Below are 25,823 nucleotides of genomic sequence, written 5' to 3'. Positions count from 1 at the left end.
CCTGGCCCGACTTTAACCCTTTTCGCTGACAAGGCTTTGCACCACAGGAAGAAGAAGAAGAAGAGCAGCAGGTTGCATGTAGCGCGGGGCCTTATGCCTGCACTTGTTTACGCCTTCGCTCTCCTAGCAGGTGGCCAGCCCATGGATCTCCAGAACCTGCCTTCTTTTCCGTTGGCTACTGGAAGCTGACTGCTGGGGAGGAAGCCAGTACATCTACCCCGCTGGCTACCGGAGGACCCCTCACCTATACCAGGCACCATGCCTCACCAGTGGCTGCAGTCAAGCAACTGCTTGACTTGCCCACTAGGTAGACCTTTTCCTCTAGAGTTGCTCCATACCCCACATGTGCCGCCTTACTCACCCAACTTCTTTTCAATAGGCCTGGAGACCAACATGCATGATGCACCCCTTTCAAGGACTTCAGAGAAGGCTTAGAACACTTGATGCAACTTGACTGAGAAGTCTGGCCCATTACAGTTCAACGTGAACAATGGTCATATCCTGACCCAAACGACCACTGATTGGCTTCCCAGGATTACCTCTACAAGGTAGCAGTTCATATTGGCCTTTGAGTTGCCATCTCATCCCTTTAAATCCAAACGCATCTGACTTGCACAGATTCTTTGGCTGATTAAGGTGGTAATTAAACTCACTTGTTGCCTTATCTGCATTTAATTAGCCTCAGAACCTGTGTAATTCAGATGTGTTTGGGTTTAAAGGGATGAGGTGGCAACCCTAGTTGGCCTCGTGCAAGTGCTGTCTGATCACCCGAAACGCAGCCTTCCCCTATATTTATATGACCGGTGGGTAGGCTAGATCCAAAAAAACCAGCAGCGCACGCATTACCTCTTTCCCTCCAAGCCTGGGGCAGCCGCTAACTAAAACCGCGCTCCTGTAGGCAACCTGCTGCCTACACCTTAGCCGCTTCAGGGTGCCGGTTTGACGAGGGATCGGCTCTGTGGCTTCTCTCTGGCTTTGGCAGTCGGCGTGCGTGTTTCCCGTGCTGTCCCCCAGCCTGGAGATCGCTGTGGAATGTGTTGGCGCAAGGGCGACTAAAGAGCAGGAGTGATGGCACCAAAAGGTCTCAGGAGAGTGCTGGAAAATGGCTGGGCCGTGGAGCCTAAGCAGGATGTAGGATGGGGGCTAGCTAGGTGGGGGTTGCGCCTGGCCGTTGTTTTGCTGCTATAGGGGACTGGATGCGTGGCAATCTCCTGAGGGAGGGAGGTAGAGAGAAGAAAGTGTATTTTTGAAAGAAGGGGTGAGATTGTGTAAGTGGGCTTGTAAAAAGTGTAGGCTTGGTTGGGCAGGGGTGATTTTGTAGGAGCTAGGTGTGCAGGAGGGCTTGCAGAGAGGGAGAGCGCTTTGGGTAAAAGTGAATGTAAAAAGAGGCATTATGGGAGAGTGACTGACCCCTGGTGGAAGAAAAGCAAAAGCCTACAGCACCTGGTATTCCCAGGCGGTCTCCCATCCAAGTACTAACCAGGCCCGACCCTGCTTAGCTTCCGAGATCAGACGAGAGCGGGCGCATTCAGGGTGGTGTGGCCATAGGCAAATCTCATGGTCTCTTTCAAGCTTCTTGTACTTGTCACCGGCAGCCTGGCTCCGCCTTTCCTTGACTTTACTACAATCAGCTGTGCCTTTTCACAAGCCTGGCAGCACACCGCACTTTGTCGTGTCGTCTCTCCTCTCGCTTGCTCTCCTCAAGCCCGTCCCTGCCTCCTGCTGCTTTGCTCCCTCTTTAACCTCTTCCTGCCTGCACCTTCTCACACACACACATCCTCAGCCTTGCTTCCACGGCTCCTTTCTGGCTTCCCCTGGCCTGACTTTAACCCTTTTCGCTGACAAGGCTTTGCACCACAGGAAGAAGAAGAGCAGCAGGTTGCATGTAGCGCGGGGCCTTATGCCTGCACTTGTTTACGCCTTCGCTCTCCTAGCAGGTGGCCAGCCCATGGATCTCCAGAACCTGCCTTCTGTTCCGTTGGCTACTGGAAGCTGACTGCTGGGGAGGAAGCCAGTACATCTACCCCCCTGGCTACCGGAGGACCCCTCACCTATACCAGGCACCATGCCTCACCAGTGGCTGCAGTCAAGCAACTGCTTGACTTGCCCACTAGGTAGACCTTTTCCTCTAGAGTTGCTCCATACCCCACATGTGCCGCCTTACTCACCCAACTTCTTTTCAATAGGCCTGGAGACCAACATGCATGATGCACCCCTTTCAAGGACTTCAGAGAAGGCTTAGAACACTTGATGCAACTTGACTGAGAAGTCTGGCCCATTACAGTTCAACGTGAACAATGGTCATATCCTGACCCAAACGACCACTGATTGGCTTCCCAGGATTACCTCTACAAGGTAGCAGTTCATATTGGCCTTTGAGTTGCCATCTCATCCCTTTAAATCCAAACGCATCTGACTTGCACAGATTCTTTGGCTGATTAAGGTGGTAATTAAACTCACTTGTTGCCTTATCTGCATTTAATTAGCCTCAGAACCTGTGTAATTCAGATGTGTTTGGGTTTAAAGGGATGAGGTGGCAACCCTAGTTGGCCTCGTGCAAGTGCTGCCTGATCACCCGAAACCCAGCCTTCCCCTATATTTATATGACCGGTGGGTAGGCTAGATCCAAAAAAACCAGCAGCGCACGCATTACCTCTTTCCCTCCAAGCCTGGGGCAGCCGCTAACTAAAACCGCGCTCCTGTAGGCAACCTGCTGCCTACACCTTAGCCGCTTCAGGGTGCCGGTTTGACGAGGGGTCGGCTCTGTGGCTTCTCTCTGGCTTTGGCAGTCGGCGTGCGTGTTTCCCGTGCTGTCCCCCAGCCTGGAGATCGCTGTGGAATGTGTTGGCGCAAGGGCGACTAAAGAGCAGGAGTGATGGCACCAAAAGGTCTCAGGAGAGTGCTGGAAAATGGCTGGGCCGTGGAGCCTAAGCAGGATGTAGGATGGGGGCTAGCTAGGTGGGGGTTGCGCCTGGCCGTTGTTTTGCTGCTATAGGGGACTGGATGCGTGGCAATCTCCTGAGGGAGGGAGGTAGAGAGAAGAAAGTGTATTTTTGAAAGAAGGGGTGAGATTGTATAAGTGGGCTTGTAAAAAGTGTAGGCTTGGTTGGGCAGGGGTGATTTTGTAGGAGCTAGGTGTGCAGGAGGGCTTGCAGAGAGGGAGAGCGCTTTGGGTAAAAGTGAATGTAAAAAGAGGCGTTATGGGAGAGTGACTGACCCCTGGTGGAAGAAAAGCAAAAGCCTACAGCACCTGGTATTCCCAGGCGGTCTCCCATCCAAGTACTAACCAGGCCCGACCGTGCTTAGCTTCCGAGATCAGACGAGAGCGGGCGCATTCAGGGTGGTGTGGCCGTAGGCAAAGCTCATGGTCTCTTTCAAGCTTCTTGTACTCGTCACCGGCAGCCTGGCTCCGCCTTTCCTTGACTTTACTACAATCAGCTGTGCCTTTTCACAAGCATGGCAGCACACGGCACTTTGTCGTGTCGTCTCTCCTCTCGCTTGCTCTCCTCAAGCCCGTCCCTGCCTCCTGCTGCTTTGCTCCCTCTTTAACCTCTTCCTGCCTGCACCTTCTCACGCACACACCACATCCTCAGCCTTGCTTCCACGGCTCCTTTCTGGCTTCCCCTGGCCTGACTTTAACCCTTTTCGCTGACAAGGCTTTGCACCACAGGAAGAAGAAGAAGAGCAGCAGGTTGCATGTAGCGCGGGGCCTTATGCCTGCACTTGTTTACGCCTTCGCTCTCCTAGCAGGTGGCCAGCCCATGGATCTCCAGAACCTGCCTTCTGTTCCGTTGGCTACTGGAAGCTGACTGCTGGGGAGGAAGCCAGTACATCTACCCCCCTGGCTACCGGAGGACCCCTCACCTATACCAGGCACCATGCCTCACCAGTGGCTGCAGTCAAGCAACTGCTTGACTTGCCCACTAGGTAGACCTTTTCCTCTAGAGTTGCTCCATACCCCACATGTGCCGCCTTACTCACCCAACTTCTTTTCAATAGGCCTGGAGACCAACATGCATGATGCACCCCTTTCAAGGACTTCAGAGAAGGCTTAGAACACTTGATGCAACTTGACTGAGAAGTCTGGCCCATTACAGTTCAACGTGAACAATGGTCATATCCTGACCCAAACGACCACTGATTGGCTTCCCAGGATTACCTCTACAAGGTAGCAGTTCATATTGGCCTTTGAGTTGCCATCTCATCCCTTTAAATCCAAACGCATCTGAATTGCACAGATTCTTTGGCTGATTAAGGTGGTAATTAAACTCACTTGTTGCCTTATCTGCATTTAATTAGCCTCAGAACCTGTGTAATTCAGATGTGTTTGGGTTTAAAGGGATGAGGTGGCAACCCTAGTTGGCCTCGTGCAAGTTCTGCCTGATCACCCGAAACCCAGCCTTCCCCTATATTTATATGACCGGTGGGTAGGCTAGATCCAAAAAAACCAGCAGCGCACGCATTACCTCTTTCCCTCCAAGCCTGGGGCAGCCGCTAACTAAAACCGCGCTCCTGTAGGCAACCTGCTGCCTACACCTTAGCCGCTTCAGGGTGCCGGTTTGACGAGGGGTCGGCTCTGTGGCTTCTCTCTGGCTTTGGCAGTCGGCGTGCGTGTTTCCCGTGCTGTCCCCCAGCCTGGAGATCGCTGTGGAATGTGTTGGCGCAAGGGCGACTAAAGAGCAGGAGTGATGGCACCAAAAGGTCTCAGGAGAGTGCTGGAAAATGGCTGGGCCGTGGAGCCTAAGCAGGATGTAGGATGGGGGCTAGCTAGGTGGGGGTTGCGCCTGGCCGTTGTTTTGCTGCTATAGGGGACTGGATGCGTGGCAATCTCCTGAGGGAGGGAGGTAGAGAGAAGAAAGTGTATTTTTGAAAGAAGGGGTGAGATTGTATAAGTGGGCTTGTAAAAAGTGTAGGCTTGGTTGGGCAGGGGTGATTTTGTAGGAGCTAGGTGTGCAGGAGGGCTTGCAGAGAGGGAGAGCGCTTTGGGTAAAAGTGAATGTAAAAAGAGGCGTTATGGGAGAGTGACTGACCCCTGGTGGAAGAAAAGCAAAAGCCTACAGCACCTGGTATTCCCAGGCGGTCTCCCATCCAAGTACTAACCAGGCCCGACCGTGCTTAGCTTCCGAGATCAGACGAGAGCGGGCGCATTCAGGGTGGTGTGGCCGTAGGCGAAGCTCATGGTCTCTTTCAAGCTTCTTGTACTTGTCACCGGCAGCCTGGCTCCGCCTTTCCTTGACTTTACTACAATCAGCTGTGCCTTTTCACAAGCATGGCAGCACACGGCACTTTGTCGTGTCGTCTCTCCTCTCGCTTGCTCTCCTCAAGCCCGTCCCTGCCTCCTGCTGCTTTGCTCCCTCTTTAACCTCTTCCTGCCTGCACCTTCTCACGCACACACCACATCCTCAGCCTTGCTTCCACGGCTCCTTTCTGGCTTCCCCTGGCCTGACTTTAACCCTTTTCGCTGACAAGGCTTTGCACCACAGGAAGAAGAAGAAGAGCAGCAGGTTGCATGTAGCGCGGGGCCTTATGCCTGCACTTGTTTACGCCTTCGCTCTCCTAGCAGGTGGCCAGCCCATGGATCTCCAGAACCTGCCTTCTGTTCCGTTGGCTACTGGAAGCTGACTGCTGGGGAGGAAGCCAGTACATCTACCCCCCTGGCTACCGGAGGACCCCTCACCTATACCAGGCACCATGCCTCACCAGTGGCTGCAGTCAAGCAACTGCTTGACTTGCCCACTAGGTAGACCTTTTCCTCTAGAGTTGCTCCATACCCCACATGTGCCGCCTTACTCACCCAACTTCTTTTCAATAGGCCTGGAGACCAACATGCATGATGCACCCCTTTCAAGGACTTCAGAGAAGGCTTAGAACACTTGATGCAACTTGACTGAGAAGTCTGGCCCATTACAGTTCAACGTGAACAATGGTCATATCCTGACCCAAACGACCACTGATTGGCTTCCCAGGATTACCTCTACAAGGTAGCAGTTCATATTGGCCTTTGAGTTGCCATCTCATCCCTTTAAATCCAAACGCATCTGAATTGCACAGATTCTTTGGCTGATTAAGGTGGTAATTAAACTCACTTGTTGCCTTATCTGCATTTAATTAGCCTCAGAACCTGTGTAATTCAGATGTGTTTGGGTTTAAAGGGATGAGGTGGCAACCCTAGTTGGCCTCGTGCAAATGCTGCCTGATCACCCGAAACCCAGCCTTCCCCTATATTTATATGACCGGTGGGTAGGCTAGATCCAAAAAAACCAGCAGCGCACGCATTACCTCTTTCCCTCCAAGCCTGGGGCAGCCGCTAACTAAAACCGCGCTCCTGTAGGCAACCTGCTGCCTACACCTTAGCCGCTTCAGGGTGCCGGTTTGACGAGGGGTCGGCTCTGTGGCTTCTCTCTGGCTTTGGCAGTCGGCGTGCGTGTTTCCCGTGCTGTCCCCCAGCCTGGAGATCGCTGTGGAATGTGTTGGCGCAAGGGCGACTAAAGAGCAGGAGTGATGGCACCAAAAGGTTTCAGGAGAGTGCTGGAAAATGGCTGGGCCGTGGAGCCTAAGCAGGATGTAGGATGGGGGCTAGCTAGGTGGGGGTTGCGCCTGGCCGTTGTTTTGCTGCTATAGGGGACTGGATGCGTGGCAATCTCCTGAGGGAGGGAGGTAGAGAGAAGAAAGTGTATTTTTGAAAGAAGGGGTGAGATTGTATAAGTGGGCTTGTAAAAAGTGTAGGCTTGGTTGGGCAGGGGTGATTTTGTAGGAGCTAGGTGTGCAGGAGGGCTTGCAGAGAGGGAGAGCGCTTTGGGTAAAAGTGAATGTAAAAAGAGGCGTTATGGGAGAGTGACTGACCCCTGGTGGAAGAAAAGCAAAAGCCTACAGCACCTGGTATTCCCAGGCGGTCTCCCATCCAAGTACTAACCAGGCCCGACCCTGCTTAGCTTCCGAGATCAGACGAGAGCGGGCGCATTCAGGGTGGTGTGGCCGTAGGCGAAGCTCATGGTGTCTTTCAAGCTTCTTGTACTTGTCACCGGCAGCCTGGCTCCGCCTTTCCTTGACTTTACTACAATCAGCTGTGCATTTTCACAAGCATGGCAGCACACCGCACTTTGTCGTGTCGTCTCTCCTCTCGCTTGCTCTCCTCAAGCCCGTCCCTGCCTCCTGCTGCTTTGCTCCCTCTTTAACCTCTTCCTGCCTGCACCTTCTCACGCACACACCACATCCTCAGCCTTGCTTCCACGGCTCCTTTCTGGCTTCCCCTGGCCTGACTTTAACCCTTTTCGCTGACAAGGCTTTGCACCACAGGAAGAAGAAGAAGAGCAGCAGGTTGCATGTAGCGCGGGGCCTTATGCCTGCACTTGTTTACGCCTTCGCTCTCCTAGCAGGTGGCCAGCCCATGGATCTCCAGAACCTGCCTTCTGTTCCGTTGGCTACTGGAAGCTGACTGCTGGGGAGGAAGCCAGTACATCTACCCCCCTGGCTACCGGAGGACCCCTCACCTATACCAGGCACCATGCCTCACCAGTGGCTGCAGTCAAGCAACTGCTTGACTTGCCCACTAGGTAGACCTTTTCCTGTAGAGCTGCTCCATACCCCACATGTGCCGCCTTACTCACCCAACTTCTTTTCAATAGGCCTGGAGACCAACATGCATGATGCACCCCTTTCAAGGACTTCAGAGAAGGCTTAGAACACTTGATGCAACTTGACTGAGAAGTCTGGCCCATTACAGTTCAACGTGAACAATGGTCATATCCTGACCCAAACGACCACTGATTGGCTTCCCAGGATTACCTCTACAAGGTAGCAGTTCATATTGGCCTTTGAGTTGCCATCTCATCCCTTTAAATCCAAACGCATCTGAATTGCACAGATTCTTTGGCTGATTAAGGTGGTAATTAAACTCACTTGTTGCCTTATCTGCATTTAATTAGCCTCAGAACCTGTGTAATTCAGATGTGTTTGGGTTTAAAGGGATGAGGTGGCAACCCTAGTTGGCCTCGTGCAAATGCTGCCTGATCACCCGAAACGCAGCCTTCCCCTATATTTATATGACCGGTGGGTAGGCTAGATCCAAAAAAACCAGCAGCGCACGCATTACCTCTTTCCCTCCAAGCCTGGGGCAGCCGCTAACTAAAACCGCGCTCCTGTAGGCAACCTGCTGCCTACACCTTAGCCGCTTCAGGGTGCCGGTTTGACGAGGGGTCGGCTCTGTGGCTTCTCTCTGGCTTTGGCAGTCGGCGTGCGTGTTTCCCGTGCTGTCCCCCAGCCTGGAGATCGCTGTGGAATGTGTTGGCGCAAGGGCGACTAAAGAGCAGGAGTGATGGCACCAAAAGGTCTCAGGAGAGTGCTGGAAAATGGCTGGGCCGTGGAGCCTAAGCAGGATGTAGGATGGGGGCTAGCTAGGTGGGGGTTGCGCCTGGCCGTTGTTTTGCTGCTATAGGGGACTGGATGCGTGGCAATCTCCTGAGGGAGGGAGGTAGAGAGAAGAAAGTGTATTTTTGAAAGAAGGGGTGAGATTGTATAAGTGGGCTTGTAAAAAGTGTAGGCTTGGTTGGGCAGGGGTGATTTTGTAGGAGCTAGGTGTGCAGGAGGGCTTGCAGAGAGGGAGAGCGCTTTGGGTAAAAGTGAATGTAAAAAGAGGCGTTATGGGAGAGTGACTGACCCCTGGTGGAAGAAAAGCAAAAGCCTACAGCACCTGGTATTCCCAGGCGGTCTCCCATCCAAGTACTAACCAGGCCCGACCCTGCTTAGCTTCCGAGATCAGACGAGAGCGGGCGCATTCAGGGTGGTGTGGCCGTAGGCGAAGCTCATGGTCTCTTTCAAGCTTCTTGTACTTGTCACCGGCAGCCTGGCTCCGCCTTTCCTTGACTTTACTACAATCAGCTGTGCCTTTTCACAAGCATGGCAGCACACGGCACTTTGTCGTGTCGTCTCTCCTCTCGCTTGCTCTCCTCAAGCCCGTCCCTGCCTCCTGCTGCTTTGCTCCCTCTTTAACCTCTTCCTGCCTGCACCTTCTCACGCACACACCACATCCTCAGCCTTGCTTCCACGGCTCCTTTCTGGCTTCCCCTGGCCTGACTTTAACCCTTTTCGCTGACAAGGCTTTGCACCACAGGAAGAAGAAGAAGAGCAGCAGGTTGCATGTAGCGCGGGGCCTTATGCCTGCACTTGTTTACGCCTTCGCTCTCCTAGCAGGTGGCCAGCCCATGGATCTCCAGAACCTGCCTTCTGTTCCGTTGGCTACTGGAAGCTGACTGCTGGGGAGGAAGCCAGTACATCTACCCCCCTGGCTACCGGAGGACCCCTCACCTATACCAGGCACCATGCCTCACCAGTGGCTGCAGTCAAGCAACTGCTTGACTTGCCCACTAGGTAGACCTTTTCCTGTAGAGCTGCTCCATACCCCACATGTGCCGCCTTACTCACCCAACTTCTTTTCAATAGGCCTGGAGACCAACATGCATGATGCACCCCTTTCAAGGACTTCAGAGAAGGCTTAGAACACTTGATGCAACTTGACTGAGAAGTCTGGCCCATTACAGTTCAACGTGAACAATGGTCATATCCTGACCCAAACGACCACTGATTGGCTTCCCAGGATTACCTCTACAAGGTAGCAGTTCATGTTGGCCTTTGAGTTGCCATCTCATCCCTTTAAATCCAAACGCATCTGAATTGCACAGATTCTTTGGCTGATTAAGGTGGTAATTAAACTCACTTGTTGCCTTATCTGCATTTAATTAGCCTCAGAACCTGTGTAATTCAGATGTGTTTGGGTTTAAAGGGATGAGGTGGCAACCCTAGTTGGCCTCGTGCAAGTGCTGCCTGATCACCCGAAACGCAGCCTTCCCCTATATTTATATGACCGGTGGGTAGGCTAGATCCAAAAAAACCAGCAGCGCACGCATTACCTCTTTCCCTCCAAGCCTGGGGCAGCCGCTAACTAAAACCGCGCTCCTGTAGGCAACCTGCTGCCTACACCTTAGCCGCTTCAGGGTGCCGGTTTGACGAGGGGTCGGCTCTGTGGCTTCTCTCTGGCTTTGGCAGTCGGCGTGCGTGTTTCCCGTGCTGTCCCCCAGCCTGGAGATCGCTGTGGAATGTGTTGGCGCAAGGGCGACTAAAGAGCAGGAGTGATGGCACCAAAAGGTCTCAGGAGAGTGCTGGAAAATGGCTGGGCCGTGGAGCCTAAGCAGGATGTAGGATGGGGGCTAGCTAGGTGGGGGTTGCGCCTGGCCGTTGTTTTGCTGCTATAGGGGACTGGATGCGTGGCAATCTCCTGAGGGAGGGAGGTAGAGAGAAGAAAGTGTATTTTTGAAAGAAGGGGTGAGATTGTGTAAGTGGGCTTGTAAAAAGTGTAGGCTTGGTTGGGCAGGGGTGATTTTGTAGGAGCTAGGTGTGCAGGAGGGCTTGCAGAGAGGGAGAGCGCTTTGGGTAAAAGTGAATGTAAAAAGAGGCATTATGGGAGAGTGACTGACCCCTGGTGGAAGAAAAGCAAAAGCCTACAGCACCTGGTATTCCCAGGCGGTCTCCCATCCAAGTACTAACCAGGCCCGACCCTGCTTAGCTTCCGAGATCAGACGAGAGCGGGCGCATTCAGGGTGGTGTGGCCGTAGGCAAAGCTCATGGTCTCTTTCAAGCTTCTTGTACTTGTCACCGGCAGCCTGGCTCCGCCTTTCCTTGACTTTACTACAATCAGCTGTGCCTTTTCACAAGCATGGCAGCACACGGCACTTTGTCGTGTCGTCTCTCCTCTCGCTTGCTCTCCTCAAGCCCGTCCCTGCCTCCTGCTGCTTTGCTCTCTCTTTAACCTCTTCCTGCCTGCACCTTCTCACGCACACACATCCTCAGCCTTGCTTCCACGGCTCCTTTCTGGCTTCCCCTGGCCTGACTTTAACCCTTTTCGCTGACAAGGCTTTGCACCACAGGAAGAAGAAGAAGAGCAGCAGGTTGCATGTAGCGCGGGGCCTTATGCCTGCACTTGTTTACGCCTTCGCTCTCCTAGCAGGTGGCCAGCCCATGGATCTCCAGAACCTGCCTTCTGTTCCGTTGGCTACTGGAAGCTGACTGCTGGGGAGGAAGCCAGTACATCTACCCCCCTGGCTACCGGAGGACCCCTCACCTATACCAGGCACCATGCCTCACCAGTGGCTGCAGTCAAGCAACTGCTTGACTTGCCCACTAGGTAGACCTTTTCCTGTAGAGCTGCTCCATACCCCACATGTGCCGCCTTACTCACCCAACTTCTTTTCAATAGGCCTGGAGACCAACATGCATGATGCACCCCTTTCAAGGACTTCAGAGAAGGCTTAGAACACTTGATGCAACTTGACTGAGAAGTCTGGCCCATTACAGTTCAACGTGAACAATGGTCATATCCTGACCCAAACGGCCACTGATTGGCTTCCCAGGATTACCTCTACAAGGTAGCAGTTCATATTGGCCTTTGAGTTGCCATCTCATCCCTTTAAATCCAAACGCATCTGAATTGCACAGATTCTTTGGCTGATTAAGGTGGTAATTAAACTCACTTGTTGCCTTATCTGCATTTAATTAGCCTCAGAACCTGTGTAATTCAGATGTGTTTGGGTTTAAAGGGATGAGGTGGCAACCCTAGTTGGCCTCGTGCAAATGCTGCCTGATCACCCGAAACGCAGCCTTCCCCTATATTTATATGACCGGTGGGTAGGCTAGATCCAAAAAAACCAGCAGCGCACGCATTACCTCTTTCCCTCCAAGCCTGGGGCAGCCGCTAACTAAAACCGCGCTCCTGTAGGCAACCTGCTGCCTACACCTTAGCCGCTTCAGGGTGCCGGTTTGACGAGGGGTCGGCTCTGTGGCTTCTCTCTGGCTTTGGCAGTCGGCGTGCGTGTTTCCCGTGCTGTCCCCCAGCCTGGAGATCGCTGTGGAATGTGTTGGCGCAAGGGCGACTAAAGAGCAGGAGTGATGGCACCAAAAGGTTTCAGGAGAGTGCTGGAAAATGGCTGGGCCGTGGAGCCTAAGCAGGATGTAGGATGGGGGCTAGCTAGGTGGGGGTTGCGCCTGGCCGTTGTTTTGCTGCTATAGGGGACTGGATGCGTGGCAATCTCCTGAGGGAGGGAGGTAGAGAGAAGAAAGTGTATTTTTGAAAGAAGGGGTGAGATTGTATAAGTGGGCTTGTAAAAAGTGTAGGCTTGGTTGGGCAGGGGTGATTTTGTAGGAGCTAGGTGTGCAGGAGGGCTTGCAGAGAGGGAGAGCGCTTTGGGTAAAAGTGAATGTAAAAAGAGGCGTTATGGGAGAGTGACTGACCCCTGGTGGAAGAAAAGCAAAAGCCTACAGCACCTGGTATTCCCAGGCGGTCTCCCATCCAAGTACTAACCAGGCCCGACCCTGCTTAGCTTCCGAGATCAGACGAGAGCGGGCGCATTCAGGGTGGTGTGGCCGTAGGCGAAGCTCATGGTCTCTTTCAAGCTTCTTGTACTTGTCACCGGCAGCCTGGCTCCGCCTTTCCTTGACTTTACTACAATCAGCTGTGCCTTTTCACAAGCATGGCAGCACACGGCACTTTGTCGTGTCGTCTCTCCTCTCGCTTGCTCTCCTCAAGCCCGTCCCTGCCTCCTGCTGCTTTGCTCCCTCTTTAACCTCTTCCTGCCTGCACCTTCTCACGCACACACCACATCCTCAGCCTTGCTTCCACGGCTCCTTTCTGGCTTCCCCTGGCCTGACTTTAACCCTTTTCGCTGACAAGGCTTTGCACCACAGGAAGAAGAAGAAGAGCAGCAGGTTGCATGTAGCGCGGGGCCTTATGCCTGCACTTGTTTACGCCTTCGCTCTCCTAGCAGGTGGCCAGCCCATGGATCTCCAGAACCTGCCTTCTGTTCCGTTGGCTACTGGAAGCTGACTGCTGGGGAGGAAGCCAGTACATCTACCCCCCTGGCTACCGGAGGACCCCTCACCTATACCAGGCACCATGCCTCACCAGTGGCTGCAGTCAAGCAACTGCTTGACTTGCCCACTAGGTAGACCTTTTCCTCTAGAGTTGCTCCATACCCCACATGTGCCGCCTTACTCACCCAACTTCTTTTCAATAGGCCTGGAGACCAACATGCATGATGCACCCCTTTCAAGGACTTCAGAGAAGGCTTAGAACACTTGATGCAACTTGACTGAGAAGTCTGGCCCATTACAGTTCAACGTGAACAATGGTCATATCCTGACCCAAACGACCACTGATTGGCTTCCCAGGATTACCTCTACAAGGTAGCAGTTCATATTGGCCTTTGAGTTGCCATCTCATCCCTTTAAATCCAAACGCATCTGAATTGCACAGATTCTTTGGCTGATTAAGGTGGTAATTAAACTCACTTGTTGCCTTATCTGCATTTAATTAGCCTCAGAACCTGTGTAATTCAGATGTGTTTGGGTTTAAAGGGATGAGGTGGCAACCCTAGTTGGCCTCGTGCAAGTTCTGCCTGATCACCCGAAACCCAGCCTTCCCCTATATTTATATGACCGGTGGGTAGGCTAGATCCAAAAAAACCAGCAGCGCACGCATTACCTCTTTCCCTCCAAGCCTGGGGCAGCCGCTAACTAAAACCGCGCTCCTGTAGGCAACCTGCTGCCTACACCTTAGCCGCTTCAGGGTGCCGGTTTGACGAGGGGTCGGCTCTGTGGCTTCTCTCTGGCTTTGGCAGTCGGCGTGCGTGTTTCCCGTGCTGTCCCCCAGCCTGGAGATCGCTGTGGAATGTGTTGGCGCAAGGGCGACTAAAGAGCAGGAGTGATGGCACCAAAAGGTCTCAGGAGAGTGCTGGAAAATGGCTGGGCCGTGGAGCCTAAGCAGGATGTAGGATGGGGGCTAGCTAGGTGGGGGTTGCGCCTGGCCGTTGTTTTGCTGCTATAGGGGACTGGATGCGTGGCAATCTCCTGAGGGAGGGAGGTAGAGAGAAGAAAGTGTATTTTTGAAAGAAGGGGTGAGATTGTATAAGTGGGCTTGTAAAAAGTGTAGGCTTGGTTGGGCAGGGGTGATTTTGTAGGAGCTAGGTGTGCAGGAGGGCTTGCAGAGAGGGAGAGCGCTTTGGGTAAAAGTGAATGTAAAAAGAGGCGTTATGGGAGAGTGACTGACCCCTGGTGGAAGAAAAGCAAAAGCCTACAGCACCTGGTATTCCCAGGCGGTCTCCCATCCAAGTACTAACCAGGCCCGACCCTGCTTAGCTTCCGAGATCAGACGAGAGCGGGCGCATTCAGGGTGGTGTGGCCGTAGGCAAAGCTCATGGTCTCTTTCAAGCTTCTTGTACTTGTCACCGGCAGCCTGGCTCCGCCTTTCCTTGACTTTACTACAATCAGCTGTGCCTTTTCACAAGCATGGCAGCACACGGCACTTTGTCGTGTCGTCTCTCCTCTCGCTTGCTCTCCTCAAGCCCGTCCCTGCCTCCTGCTGCTTTGCTCCCTCTTTAACCTCTTCCTGCCTGCACCTTCTCACGCACACACCACATCCTCAGCCTTGCTTCCACGGCTCCTTTCTGGCTTCCCCTGGCCTGACTTTAACCCTTTTCGCTGACAAGGCTTTGCACCACAGGAAGAAGAAGAAGAGCAGCAGGTTGCATGTAGCGCGGGGCCTTATGCCTGCACTTGTTTACGCCTTCGCTCTCCTAGCAGGTGGCCAGCCCATGGATCTCCAGAACCTGCCTTCTGTTCCGTTGGCTACTGGAAGCTGACTGCTGGGGAGGAAGCCAGTACATCTACCCCCCTGGCTACCGGAGGACCCCTCACCTATACCAGGCACCATGCCTCACCAGTGGCTGCAGTCAAGCAACTGCTTGACTTGCCCACTAGGTAGACCTTTTCCTGTAGAGCTGCTCCATACCCCACATGTGCCGCCTTACTCACCCAACTTCTTTTCAATAGGCCTGGAGACCAACATGCATGATGCACCCCTTTCAAGGACTTCAGAGAAGGCTTAGAACACTTGATGCAACTTGACTGAGAAGTCTGGCCCATTACAGTTCAACGTGAACAATGGTCATATCCTGACCCAAACGACCACTGATTGGCTTCCCAGGATTACCTCTACAAGGTAGCAGTTCATGTTGGCCTTTGAGTTGCCATCTCATCCCTTTAAATCCAAACGCATCTGAATTGCACAGATTCTTTGGCTGATTAAGGTGGTAATTAAACTCACTTGTTGCCTTATCTGCATTTAATTAGCCTCAGAACCTGTGTAATTCAGATGTGTTTGGGTTTAAAGGGATGAGGTGGCAACCCTAGTTGGCCTTGTGCAAGTGCTGCCTGATCACCCGAAACGCAGCCTTCCCCTATATTTATATGACCGGTGGGTAGGCTAGATCCAAAAAAACCAGCAGCGCACGCATTACCTCTTTCCCTCCAAGCCTGGGGCAGCCGCTAACTAAAACCGCGCTCCTGTAGGCAACCTGCTGCCTACACCTTAGCCGCTTCAGGGTGCCGGTTTGACGAGGGGTCGGCTCTGTGGCTTCTCTCTGGCTTTGGCAGTCGGCGTGCGTGTTTCCCGTGCTGTCCCCCAGCCTGGAGATCGCTGTGGAATGTGTTGGCGCAAGGGCGACTAAAGAGCAGGAGTGATGGCACCAAAAGGTCTCAGGAGAGTGCTGGAAAATGGCTGGGCCGTGGAGCCTAAGCAGGATGTAGGATGGGGGCTAGCTAGGTGGGGGTTGCGCCTGGCCGTTGTTTTGCTGCTATAGGGGACTGGATGCGTGGCAATCTCCTGAGGGAGGGAGGTAGAGAGAAGAAAGTGTATTTTTGAAAGAAGGGGTGAGATTGTGTAAGTGGGCTTGTAAAAAGTGTAGGCTTGGTTGGGCAGGGGTGATTTTGTAGGAGCTAGGTGTGCAGGAGGGCTTGCAGAGAGGGAGAGCGCTTTGGGTAAAAGTGAATGTAAAAAGAGGCATTATGGGAGAGTGACTGACCCCTGGTGGAAGAAAAGCAAAAGCCTACAGCACCTGGTATTCCCAGGCGGTCTCCCATCCAAGTACTAACCAGGCCCGACCCTGCTTAGCTTCCGAGATCAGACGAGAGCGGGCGCATTCAGGGTGGTGTGGCCGTAGGCAAAGCTCATGGTCTCTTTCAAGCTTCTTGTACTTGTCACCGGCAGCCTGGCTCCGCCTTTCCTTGACTTTACTACAATCAGCTGTGCCTTTTCACAAGCATGGCAGCACACGGCACTTTGTCGTGTCGTCTCTCCTCTCGCTTGCTCTCCTCAAGCCCGTCCCTGCCTCCTGCTGCTTTGCTCTCTCTTTAACCTCTTCCTGCCTGCACCTTCTCACGCACACACATCCTCAGCCTTGCTTCCACGGCTCCTTTCTGGCTTCCCCTGGCCTGACTTTAACCCTTTTCGCTGACAAGGCTTTGCACCACAGGAAGAAGAAGAAGAGCAGCAGGTTGCATGTAGTGCGGGGCCTTATGCCTGCACTTGTTTACGCCTTCGCTCTCCTAGCAGGTGGCCAGCCCATGGATCTCCAGAACCTGCCTTCTGTTCCGTTGGCTACTGGAAGCTGACTGCTGGGGAGGAAGCCAGTACATCTACCCCCCTGGCTACCGGAGGACCCCTCACCTATACCAGGCACCATGCCTCACCAGTGGCTGCAGTCAAGCAACTGCTTGACTTGCCCACTAGGTAGACCTTTTCCTGCAGAGCTGCTCCATACCCCACATGTGCCGCCTTACTCACCCAACTTCTTTTCAATAGGCCTGGAGACCAACATGCATGATGCACCCCTTTCAAGGACTTCAGAGAAGGCTTAGAACACTTGATGCAACTTGACTGAGAAGTCTGGCCCATTACAGTTCAACGTGAACAATGGTCATATCCTGACCCAAACGGCCACTGATTGGCTTCCCAGGATTACCTCTACAAGGTAGCAGTTCATATTGGCCTTTGAGTTGCCATCTCATCCCTTTAAATCCAAACGCATCTGAATTGCACAGATTCTTTGGCTGATTAAGGTGGTAATTAAACTCACTTGTTGCCTTATCTGCATTTAATTAGCCTCAGAACCTGTGTAATTCAGATGTGTTTGGGTTTAAAGGGATGAGGTGGCAACCCTAGTTGGCCTCGTGCAAATGCTGCCTGATCACCCGAAACGCAGCCTTCCCCTATATTTATATGACCGGTGGGTAGGCTAGATCCAAAAAAACCAGCAGCGCACGCATTACCTCTTTCCCTCCAAGCCTGGGGCAGCCGCTAACTAAAACCGCGCTCCTGTAGGCAACCTGCTGCCTACACCTTAGCCGCTTCAGGGTGCCGGTTTGACGAGGGGTCGGCTCTGTGGCTTCTCTCTGGCTTTGGCAGTCGGCGTGCGTGTTTCCCGTGCTGTCCCCCAGCCTGGAGATCGCTGTGGAATGTGTTGGCGCAAGGGCGACTAAAGAGCAGGAGTGATGGCACCAAAAGGTTTCAGGAGAGTGCTGGAAAATGGCTGGGCCGTGGAGCCTAAGCAGGATGTAGGATGGGGGCTAGCTAGGTGGGGGTTGCGCCTGGCCGTTGTTTTGCTGCTATAGGGGACTGGATGCGTGGCAATCTCCTGAGGGAGGGAGGTAGAGAGAAGAAAGTGTATTTTTGAAAGAAGGGGTGAGATTGTATAAGTGGGCTTGTAAAAAGTGTAGGCTTGGTTGGGCAGGGGTGATTTTGTAGGAGCTAGGTGTGCAGGAGGGCTTGCAGAGAGGGAGAGCGCTTTGGGTAAAAGTGAATGTAAAAAGAGGCGTTATGGGAGAGTGACTGACCCCTGGTGGAAGAAAAGCAAAAGCCTACAGCACCTGGTATTCCCAGGCGGTCTCCCATCCAAGTACTAACCAGGCCCGACCCTGCTTAGCTTCCGAGATCAGACGAGAGCGGGCGCATTCAGGGTGGTGTGGCCGTAGGCGAAGCTCATGGTCTCTTTCAAGCTTCTTGTACTTGTCACCGGCAGCCTGGCTCCGCCTTTCCTTGACTTTACTACAATCAGCTGTGCCTTTTCACAAGCATGGCAGCACACGGCACTTTGTCGTGTCGTCTCTCCTCTCGCTTGCTCTCCTCAAGCCCGTCCCTGCCTCCTGCTGCTTTGCTCCCTCTTTAACCTCTTCCTGCCTGCACCTTCTCACGCACACACCACATCCTCAGCCTTGCTTCCACGGCTCCTTTCTGGCTTCCCCTGGCCTGACTTTAACCCTTTTCGCTGACAAGGCTTTGCACCACAGGAAGAAGAAGAAGAGCAGCAGGTTGCATGTAGCGCGGGGCCTTATGCCTGCACTTGTTTACGCCTTCGCTCTCCTAGCAGGTGGCCAGCCCATGGATCTCCAGAACCTGCCTTCTGTTCCGTTGGCTACTGGAAGCTGACTGCTGGGGAGGAAGCCAGTACATCTACCCCCCTGGCTACCGGAGGACCCCTCACCTATACCAGGCACCATGCCTCACCAGTGGCTGCAGTCAAGCAACTGCTTGACTTGCCCACTAGGTAGACCTTTTCCTCTAGAGTTGCTCCATACCCCACATGTGCCGCCTTACTCACCCAACTTCTTTTCAATAGGCCTGGAGACCAACATGCATGATGCACCCCTTTCAAGGACTTCAGAGAAGGCTTAGAACACTTGATGCAACTTGACTGAGAAGTCTGGCCCATTACAGTTCAACGTGAACAATGGTCATATCCTGACCCAAACGACCACTGATTGGCTTCCCAGGATTACCTCTACAAGGTAGCAGTTCATATTGGCCTTTGAGTTGCCATCTCATCCCTTTAAATCCAAACGCATCTGAATTGCACAGATTCTTTGGCTGATTAAGGTGGTAATTAAACTCACTTGTTGCCTTATCTGCATTTAATTAGCCTCAGAACCTGTGTAATTCAGATGTGTTTGGGTTTAAAGGGATGAGGTGGCAACCCTAGTTGGCCTCGTGCAAGTTCTGCCTGATCACCCGAAACCCAGCCTTCCCCTATATTTATATGACCGGTGGGTAGGCTAGATCCAAAAAAACCAGCAGCGCACGCATTACCTCTTTCCCTCCAAGCCTGGGGCAGCCGCTAACTAAAACCGCGCTCCTGTAGGCAACCTGCTGCCTACACCTTAGCCGCTTCAGGGTGCCGGTTTGACGAGGGGTCGGCTCTGTGGCTTCTCTCTGGCTTTGGCAGTCGGCGTGCGTGTTTCCCGTGCTGTCCCCCAGCCTGGAGATCGCTGTGGAATGTGTTGGCGCAAGGGCGACTAAAGAGCAGGAGTGATGGCACCAAAAGGTCTCAGGAGAGTGCTGGAAAATGGCTGGGCCGTGGAGCCTAAGCAGGATGTAGGATGGGGGCTAGCTAGGTGGGGGTTGCGCCTGGCCGTTGTTTTGCTGCTATAGGGGACTGGATGCGTGGCAATCTCCTGAGGGAGGGAGGTAGAGAGAAGAAAGTGTATTTTTGAAAGAAGGGGTGAGATTGTATAAGTGGGCTTGTAAAAAGTGTAGGCTTGGTTGGGCAGGGGTGATTTTGTAGGAGCTAGGTGTGCAGGAGGGCTTGCAGAGAGGGAGAGCGCTTTGGGTAAAAGTGAATGTAAAAAGAGGCGTTATGGGAGAGTGACTGACCCCTGGTGGAAGAAAAGCAAAAGCCTACAGCACCTGGTATTCCCAGGCGGTCTCCCATCCAAGTACTAACCAGGCCCGACCCTGCTTAGCTTCCGAGATCAGACGAGAGCGGGCGCATTCAGGGTGGTGTGACCGTAGGCGAAGCTCATGGTCTCTTTCAAGCTTCTTGTACTTGTCACCGGCAGCCTGGCTCCGCCTTTCCTTGACTTTACTACAATCAGCTGTGCCTTTTCACAAGCATGGCAGCACACGGCACTTTGTCGTGTCGTCTCTCCTCTCGCTTGCTCTCCTTAAGCCCGTCCCTGCCTCCTGCTGCTTTGCTCCCTCTTTAACCTCTTCCTGCCTGCACCTTCTCACGCACACACCACATCCTCAGCCTTGCTTCCACGGCTCCTTTCTGGCTTCCCCTGGCCTGACTTTAACCCTTTTCGCTGACAAGGCTTTGCACCACAGGAAGAAGAAGAAGAGCAGCAGGTTGCATGTAGCGCGGGGCCTTATGCCTGCACTTGTTTACGCCTTCGCTCTCCTAGCAGGTGGCCAGCCCATGGATCTCCAGAACCTGCCTTCTGTTCCGTTGGCTACTGGAAGCTGACTGCTGGGGAGGAAGCCAGTACATCTACCCCCCTGGCTACCGGAGGACCCCTCACCTATACCAGGCACCATGCCTCACCAGTGGCTGCAGTCAAGCAACTGCTTGACTTGCCCACTAGGTAGACCTTTTCCTGTAGAGCTGCTCCATACCCCACATGTGCCGCCTTACTCACCCAACTTCTTTTCAATAGGCCTGGAGACCAACATGCATGATGCACCCCTTTCAAGGACTTCAGAGAAGGCTTAGAACACTTGATGCAACTTGACTGAGAAGTCTGGCCCATTACAGTTCAACGTGAACAATGGTCATATCCTGACCCAAACGACCACTGATTGGCTTCCCAGGATTACCTCTACAAGGTAGCAGTTCATGTTGGCCTTTGAGTTGCCATCTCATCCCTTTAAATCCAAACGCATCTGAATTGCACAGATTCTTTGGCTGATTAAGGTGGTAATTAAACTCACTTGTTGCCTTATCTGCATTTAATTAGCCTCAGAACCTGTGTAATTCAGATGTGTTTGGGTTTAAAGGGATGAGGTGGCAACCCTAGTTGGCCTCGTGCAAGTGCTGCCTGATCACCCGAAACGCAGCCTTCCCCTATATTTATATGACCGGTGGGTAGGCTAGATCCAAAAAAACCAGCAGCGCACGCATTACCTCTTTCCCTCCAAGCCTGGGGCAGCCGCTAACTAAAACCGCGCTCCTGTAGGCAACCTGCTGCCTACACCTTAGCCGCTTCAGGGTGCCGGTTTGACGAGGGGTCGGCTCTGTGGCTTCTCTCTGGCTTTGGCAGTCGGCGTGCGTGTTTCCCGTGCTGTCCCCCAGCCTGGAGATCGCTGTGGAATGTGTTGGCGCAAGGGCGACTAAAGAGCAGGAGTGATGGCACCAAAAGGTCTCAGGAGAGTGCTGGAAAATGGCTGGGCCGTGGAGCCTAAGCAGGATGTAGGATGGGGGCTAGCTAGGTGGGGGTTGCGCCTGGCCGTTGTTTTGCTGCTATAGGGGACTGGATGCGTGGCAATCTCCTGAGGGAGGGAGGGAGGTAGAGAGAAGAAAGTGTATTTTTGAAAGAAGGGGTGAGATTGTGTAAGTGGGCTTGTAAAAAGTGTAGGCTTGGTTGGGCAGGGGTGATTTTGTAGGAGCTAGGTGTGCAGGAGGGCTTGCAGAGAGGGAGAGCGCTTTGGGTAAAAGTGAATGTAAAAAGAGGCATTATGGGAGAGTGACTGACCCCTGGTGGAAGAAAAGCAAAAGCCTACAGCACCTGGTATTCCCAGGCGGTCTCCCATCCAAGTACTAACCAGGCCCGACCCTGCTTAGCTTCCGAGATCAGACGAGAGCGGGCGCATTCAGGGTGGTGTGGCCGTAGGCAAAGCTCATGGTCTCTTTCAAGCTTCTTGTACTTGTCACCGGCAGCCTGGCTCCGCCTTTCCTTGACTTTACTACAATCAGCTGTGCCTTTTCACAAGCATGGCAGCAGACCGCACTTTGTCGTGTCGTCTCTCCTCTCGCTTGCTCTCCTCAAGCCCGTCCCTGCCTCCTGCTGCTTTGCTCCCTCTTTAACCTCTTCCTGCCTGCACCTTCTCACGCACACACCACATCCTCAGCCTTGCTTCCACGGCTCCTTTCTGGCTTCCCCTGGCCTGACTTTAACCCTTTTCGCTGACAAGGCTTTGCACCACAGGAAGAAGAAGAAGAGCAGCAGGTTGCATGTAGCGCGGGGCCTTATGCCTGCACTTGTTTACGCCTTCGCTCTCCTAGCAGGTGGCCAGCCCATGGATCTCCAGAACCTGCCTTCTGTTCCGTTGGCTACTGGAAGCTGACTGCTGGGGAGGAAGCCAGTACATCTACCCCCTGGCTACCGGAGGACCCCTCACCTATACCAGGCACCATGCCTCACCAGTGGCTGCAGTCAAGCAACTGCTTGACTTGCCCACTAGGTAGACCTTTTCCTCTAGAGTTGCTCCATACCCCACATGTGCCGCCTTACTCACCCAACTTCTTTTCAATAGGCCTGGAGACCAACATGCATGATGCACCCCTTTCAAGGACTTCAGAGAAGGCTTAGAACACTTGATGCAACTTGACTGAGAAGTCTGGCCCATTACAGTTCAACGTGAACAATGGTCATATCCTGACCCAAACGACCACTGATTGGCTTCCCAGGATTACCTCTACAAGGTAGCAGTTCATGTTGGCCTTTGAGTTGCCATCTCATCCCTTTAAATCCAAACGCATCTGAATTGCACAGATTCTTTGGCTGATTAAGGTGGTAATTAAACTCACTTGTTGCCTTATCTGCATTTAATTAGCCTCAGAACCTGTGTAATTCAGATGTGTTTGGGTTTAAAGGGATGAGGTGGCAACCCTAGTTGGCCTCGTGCAAGTGCTGCCTGATCACCCGAAACCCAGCCTTCCCCTATATTTATATGACCGGTGGGTAGGCTAGATCCAAAAAAACCAGCAGCGCACGCATTACCTCTTTCCCTCCAAGCCTGGGGCAGCCGCTAACTAAAACCGCGCTCCTGTAGGCAACCTGCTGCCTACACCTTAGCCGCTTCAGGGTGCCGGTTTGACGAGGGGTCGGCTCTGTGGCTTCTCTCTGGCTTTGGCAGTCGGCGTGCGTGTTTCCCGTGCTGTCCCCCAGCCTGGAGATCGCTGTGGAATGTGTTGGCGCAAGGGCGACTAAAGAGCAGGAGTGATGGCACCAAAAGGTCTCAGGAGAGTGCTGGAAAATGGCTGGGCCGTGGAGCCTAAGCAGGATGTAGGATGGGGGCTAGCTAGGTGGGGGTTGCGCCTGGCCGTTGTTTTGCTGCTATAGGGGACTGGATGCGTGGCAATCTCCTGAGGGAGGGAGGTAGAGAGAAGAAAGTGTATTTTTGAAAGAAGGGGTGAGATTGTGTAAGTGGGCTTGTAAAAAGTGTAGGCTTGGTTGGGCAGGGGTGATTTTGTAGGAGCTAGGTGTGCAGGAGGGCTTGCAGAGAGGGAGAGCGCTTTGGGTAAAAGTGAATGTAAAAAGAGGCATTATGGGAGAGTGACTGACCCCTGGTGGAAGAAAAGCAAAAGCCTACAGCACCTGGTATTCCCAGGCGGTCTCCCATCCAAGTACTAACCAGGCCCGACCCTGCTTAGCTTCCGAGATCAGACGAGAGCGGGCGCATTCAGGGTGGTGTGGCCGTAGGCAAAGCTCATGGTCTCTTTCAAGCTTCTTGTACTTGTCACCGGCAGCCTGGCTCCGCCTTTCCTTGACTTTACTGCAATCAGCTGTGCCTTTTCACAAGCCTGGCAGCACACGGCACTTTGTCGTGTCGTCTCTCCTCTCGCTTGCTCTCCTCAAGCCCGTCCCTGCCTCCTGCTGCTTTGCTCCCTCTTTAACCTCTTCCTGCCTGCACCTTCTCACGCACACACCACATCCTCAGCCTTGCTTCCACGGCTCCTTTCTGGCTTCCCCTGGCCTGACTTTAACCCTTTTCGCTGACAAGGCTTTGCACCACAGGAAGAAGAAGAAGAGCAGCAGGTTGCATGTAGCGCGGGGGCCTTATGCCTGCACTTGTTTACGCCTTCGCTCTCCTAGCAGGTGGCCAGCCCATGGATCTCCAGAACCTGCCTTCTGTTCCGTTGGCTACTGGAAGCTGACTGCTGGGGAGGAAGCCAGTACATCTACCCCCCTGGCTACCGGAGGACCCCTCACCTATACCAGGCACCATGCCTCACCAGTGGCTGCAGTCAAGCAACTGCTTGACTTGCCCACTAGGTAGACCTTTTCCTGTAGAGTTGCTCCATACCCCACATGTGCCGACTTACTCACCCAACTTCTTTTCAATAGGCCTGGAGACCAACATGCATGATGCACCCCTTTCAAGGACTTCAGAGAAGGCTTAGAACACTTGATGCAACTTGACTGAGAAGTCTGGCCCATTACAGTTCAACGTGAACAATGGTCATATCCTGACCCAAACGACCACTGATTGGCTTCCCAGGATTACCTCTACAAGGTAGCAGTTCATGTTGGCCTTTGAGTTGCCATCTCATCCCTTTAAATCCAAACGCATCTGAATTGCACAGATTCTTTGGCTGATTAAGGTGGTAATTAAACTCACTTGTTGCCTTATCTGCATTTAATTAGCCTCAGAACCTGTGTAATTCAGATGTGTTTGGGTTTAAAGGGATGAGGTGGCAACCCTAGTTGGCCTCGTGCAAGTGCTGCCTGATCACCCGAAACCCAGCCTTCCCCTATATTTATATGACCGGTGGGTAGGCTAGATCCAAAAAAACCAGCAGCGCACGCATTACCTCTTTCCCTCCAAGCCTGGGGCAGCCGCTAACTAAAACCGCGCTCCTGTAGGCAACCTGCTGCCTACACCTTAGCCGCTTCAGGGTGCCGGTTTGACGAGGGGTCGGCTCTGTGGCTTCTCTCTGGCTTTGGCAGTCGGCGTGCGTGTTTCCCGTGCTGTCCCCCAGCCTGGAGATCGCTGTGGAATGTGTTGGCGCAAGGGCGACTAAAGAGCAGGAGTGATGGCACCAAAAGGTCTCAGGAGAGTGCTGGAAAATGGCTGGGCCGTGGAGCCTAAGCAGGATGTAGGATGGGGGCTAGCTAGGTGGGGGTTGCGCCTGGCCGTTGTTTTGCTGCTATAGGGGACTGGATGCGTGGCAATCTCCTGAGGGAGGGAGGGAGGTAGAGAGAAGAAAGTGTATTTTTGAAAGAAGGGGTGAGATTGTGTAAGTGGGCTTGTAAAAAGTGTAGGCTTGGTTGGGCAGGGGTGATTTTGTAGGAGCTAGGTGTGCAGGAGGGCTTGCAGAGAGGGAGAGCGCTTTGGGTAAAAGTGAATGTAAAAAGAGGCATTATGGGAGAGTGACTGACCCCTGGTGGAAGAAAAGCAAAAGCCTACAGCACCTGGTATTCCCAGGCGGTCTCCCATCCAAGTACTAACCAGGCCCGACCCTGCTTAGCTTCCGAGATCAGACGAGAGCGGGCGCATTCAGGGTGGTGTGGCCGTAGGCAAAGCTCATGGTCTCTTTCAAGCTTCTTGTACTTGTCACCGGCAGCCTGGCTCCGCCTTTCCTTGACTTTACTGCAATCAGCTGTGCCTTTTCACAAGCCTGGCAGCACACGGCACTTTGTCGTGTCGTCTCTCCTCTCGCTTGCTCTCCTCAAGCCCGTCCCTGCCTCCTGCTGCTTTGCTCCCTCTTTAACCTCTTCCTGCCTGCACCTTCTCACGCACACACCACATCCTCAGCCTTGCTTCCACGGCTCCTTTCTGGCTTCCCCTGGCCTGACTTTAACCCTTTTCGCTGACAAGGCTTTGCACCACAGGAAGAAGAAGAAGAAGAGCAGCAGGTTGCATGTAGCGCGGGGCCTTATGCCTGCACTTGTTTACGCCTTCGCTCTCCTAGCAGGTGGCCAGCCCATGGATCTCCAGAACCTGCCTTCTGTTCCGTTGGCTACTGGAAGCTGACTGCTGGGGAGGAAGCCAGTACATCTACCCCGCTGGCTACCGGAGGACCCCTCACCTATACCAGGCACCATGCCTCACCAGTGGCTGCAGTCAAGCAACTGCTTGACTTGCCCACTAGGTAGACCTTTTCCTCTAGAGTTGCTCCATACCCCACATGTGCCGCCTTACTCACCCAACTTCTTTTCAATAGGCCTGGAGACCAACATGCATGATGCACCCCTTTCAAGGACTTCAGAGAAGGCTTAGAACACTT

The 25,823-nt window shown here is 53.3% G+C and overlaps 14 non-coding genes across 14 annotated transcripts; all 14 read right to left on the bottom strand.

The window, feature by feature from the left end:
* Positions 1-1,431: 1,431 nt before the first annotated feature.
* Positions 1,432-1,550, bottom strand: LOC143999580 (5S ribosomal RNA). Its single transcript, XR_013278049.1, has one exon. It is a non-coding gene; the product is annotated as a 5S ribosomal RNA (ribosomal RNA).
* A 1,688-nt stretch (positions 1,551-3,238) lies between these two features.
* LOC143999629 (5S ribosomal RNA) lies at positions 3,239-3,357 on the bottom strand. Its single transcript, XR_013278092.1, has one exon. It is a non-coding gene; the product is annotated as a 5S ribosomal RNA (ribosomal RNA).
* Positions 3,358-5,051: 1,694 nt separating this feature from the next.
* On the bottom strand, positions 5,052-5,170 carry LOC143999627 (5S ribosomal RNA). The gene has a single exon (XR_013278091.1). It is a non-coding gene; the product is annotated as a 5S ribosomal RNA (ribosomal RNA).
* Positions 5,171-6,864: 1,694 nt separating this feature from the next.
* Positions 6,865-6,983, bottom strand: LOC143999693 (5S ribosomal RNA). The gene has a single exon (XR_013278127.1). It is a non-coding gene; the product is annotated as a 5S ribosomal RNA (ribosomal RNA).
* A 1,694-nt stretch (positions 6,984-8,677) lies between these two features.
* Positions 8,678-8,796, bottom strand: LOC143999680 (5S ribosomal RNA). The gene has a single exon (XR_013278125.1). It is a non-coding gene; the product is annotated as a 5S ribosomal RNA (ribosomal RNA).
* Positions 8,797-10,490: 1,694 nt separating this feature from the next.
* On the bottom strand, positions 10,491-10,609 carry LOC143999668 (5S ribosomal RNA). Its single transcript, XR_013278124.1, has one exon. It is a non-coding gene; the product is annotated as a 5S ribosomal RNA (ribosomal RNA).
* A 1,691-nt stretch (positions 10,610-12,300) lies between these two features.
* On the bottom strand, positions 12,301-12,419 carry LOC143999656 (5S ribosomal RNA). Its single transcript, XR_013278117.1, has one exon. It is a non-coding gene; the product is annotated as a 5S ribosomal RNA (ribosomal RNA).
* A 1,694-nt stretch (positions 12,420-14,113) lies between these two features.
* On the bottom strand, positions 14,114-14,232 carry LOC143999644 (5S ribosomal RNA). The gene has a single exon (XR_013278106.1). It is a non-coding gene; the product is annotated as a 5S ribosomal RNA (ribosomal RNA).
* A 1,694-nt stretch (positions 14,233-15,926) lies between these two features.
* LOC143999632 (5S ribosomal RNA) lies at positions 15,927-16,045 on the bottom strand. The gene has a single exon (XR_013278095.1). It is a non-coding gene; the product is annotated as a 5S ribosomal RNA (ribosomal RNA).
* Positions 16,046-17,736: 1,691 nt separating this feature from the next.
* On the bottom strand, positions 17,737-17,855 carry LOC143999620 (5S ribosomal RNA). The gene has a single exon (XR_013278084.1). It is a non-coding gene; the product is annotated as a 5S ribosomal RNA (ribosomal RNA).
* A 1,694-nt stretch (positions 17,856-19,549) lies between these two features.
* LOC143999573 (5S ribosomal RNA) lies at positions 19,550-19,668 on the bottom strand. Its single transcript, XR_013278042.1, has one exon. It is a non-coding gene; the product is annotated as a 5S ribosomal RNA (ribosomal RNA).
* Positions 19,669-21,366: 1,698 nt separating this feature from the next.
* LOC143999608 (5S ribosomal RNA) lies at positions 21,367-21,485 on the bottom strand. The gene has a single exon (XR_013278073.1). It is a non-coding gene; the product is annotated as a 5S ribosomal RNA (ribosomal RNA).
* Positions 21,486-23,178: 1,693 nt separating this feature from the next.
* LOC143999595 (5S ribosomal RNA) lies at positions 23,179-23,297 on the bottom strand. Its single transcript, XR_013278062.1, has one exon. It is a non-coding gene; the product is annotated as a 5S ribosomal RNA (ribosomal RNA).
* Positions 23,298-24,996: 1,699 nt separating this feature from the next.
* LOC143999582 (5S ribosomal RNA) lies at positions 24,997-25,115 on the bottom strand. Its single transcript, XR_013278051.1, has one exon. It is a non-coding gene; the product is annotated as a 5S ribosomal RNA (ribosomal RNA).
* Between the last annotated feature and the right edge of the window lie 708 nt (positions 25,116-25,823).

This window comes from Lithobates pipiens, unplaced genomic scaffold (assembly GCF_037356315.1).
Source record: "Lithobates pipiens isolate NorthernLeopardFrog02 unplaced genomic scaffold, aLitPip1_a1.2 Scaffold_19, whole genome shotgun sequence".
In the NCBI taxonomy this organism is placed as follows: domain Eukaryota; kingdom Metazoa; phylum Chordata; class Amphibia; order Anura; family Ranidae; genus Lithobates; species Lithobates pipiens.
Note: the sequence above shows the minus strand (reverse complement) of the source record. Positions and strands in the feature narration are given on the sequence as shown.